Below are 1,520 nucleotides of genomic sequence, written 5' to 3'. Positions count from 1 at the left end.
TTTTTTTTGTGCCATTGAATGTTGGAAATGTTTAACTTTTCATTTGTCTAGTGGCTCTCATTAGATCTTGGAGGAAACTTAGGAATTGGACTTTTTAGCAATGCTTAAATTGTTAGGACTTTGGCAACTCTTAGATATGGACTAAAATGCCACTTTCATAAAACAATGTGCATGAGACTTTAGGGTACAAGGGTCAGAATGTTATGGTCTTTGTATAGGTGTTGCCCCAAAGCCTCATTCAATCATAGGGTGACTTCTAGAGTTTGTGGTTAATTTGCTATCCCATGCTGGGATTATGTGAGTGCTACAGTTGCCCTGGGGTGGGTAATCAGTGTAGAATGTGAAAAAGGGAGAGAGGTATGTTATCTGGCACAGCCACTGCTCCTCCCTTTGTAATACAAATAAAAAAGTCAATGGAATGACAAAAGTGCTTAATTGAAAGTGATTTATGATGATGTGAAATAAAGTTAGAAAAGAGAAACTTTTCTTATATTTTTTTTTACCTTGAGGAGAGCTAAAACAGACAAGAACTGAGAGTAATAATCATAGAAACAGGTCTCTATGGCATTAATCAAAATATATTTCACTATGACAGAACAGCACAACATAGGAAAAATATTTCAGAAGGTAGAGAATCTACAGGAGGAGAAATTACAGGAGGTCAGTGAGATGGAGAACAACAGTGCAGCAGAAACCAGTTTTTTATTATTATTATTATTATTTAAGACCTTTATTAACAGGTGCTTGCAGTTTGTTGACTTTTTTGAAAAAAAAAATCAAGTTGTAAAATTTTATTACAAATTAAAAATGAAGTTCTTAAAAATCTCAACTTGACCAGATATGAAACAATTTAAAAACCTTTAAAGATGTATTGAGAAAAAACAGGCTTTTTTAAAAAAACAAGTTTGTCATTACCAAAAAGAGACATCTTTAGGTAAAATTAATAAAAACCCCATGCTACATAGATAATGCAGATAATTCTAGTTATCTGGTCAATGGGCAAAAAGCAAGCACTTAAAGTCTTCAGTTCCAATCTTTTGTTCATTTCTTATTGCTGGAATTTCCTATTCATTTCTTTCTTGCTGGATGACTAAACCAGATGATGCTAGAGATGTTAAGCCAGCATTTACTCAGCCCCACCCTGCTCAGCCTTGGGAGCAGATGAATTCTCAGCTAGTGGATCGACTGCTTTTGTCTCTTTGCCATCTTGTGGTTTAGGGTTTTCCGGGCATCTGCTTCGGTAATTGAAGTTGCAATGGTACAAACGTTGAGGTGGCTGCTAACCTTGGTTCTCATCTTGATTTTCCTTATCTTCTTCATTGCCATCCTCTCTAGGCTTTCTTTGGCAAGGAGGGGCCCTGCAGAATCGTGGTCTATAACCTCGATATGTATTCTGTCTCACTTGTCTACCTCTTCAATCCCTCATTCTTTCCCCCACTCTCACTATTCTGGTAATTCTGCTGATAATTGTGTGGAGGACCCCTACAAGGTGGATAGCGTCTCTAATGGTTACGGTCTGC

At 36.8% G+C, this 1,520-nt stretch overlaps 1 pseudogene; it reads left to right on the top strand.

Moving 5' to 3' along the window:
• Nucleotides 1-108, top strand: part of LOC101570670 — a 22,809-nt pseudogene extending 22,701 nt beyond the window's left edge.
• Nucleotides 109-1,520: the final 1,412 nt, after the last annotated feature.

Source organism: Octodon degus, unplaced genomic scaffold, assembly GCF_000260255.1.
Source record: "Octodon degus isolate 3935 unplaced genomic scaffold, OctDeg1.0 scaffold00359, whole genome shotgun sequence".
In the NCBI taxonomy this organism is placed as follows: domain Eukaryota; kingdom Metazoa; phylum Chordata; class Mammalia; order Rodentia; family Octodontidae; genus Octodon; species Octodon degus.
Note: the sequence above shows the minus strand (reverse complement) of the source record. Positions and strands in the feature narration are given on the sequence as shown.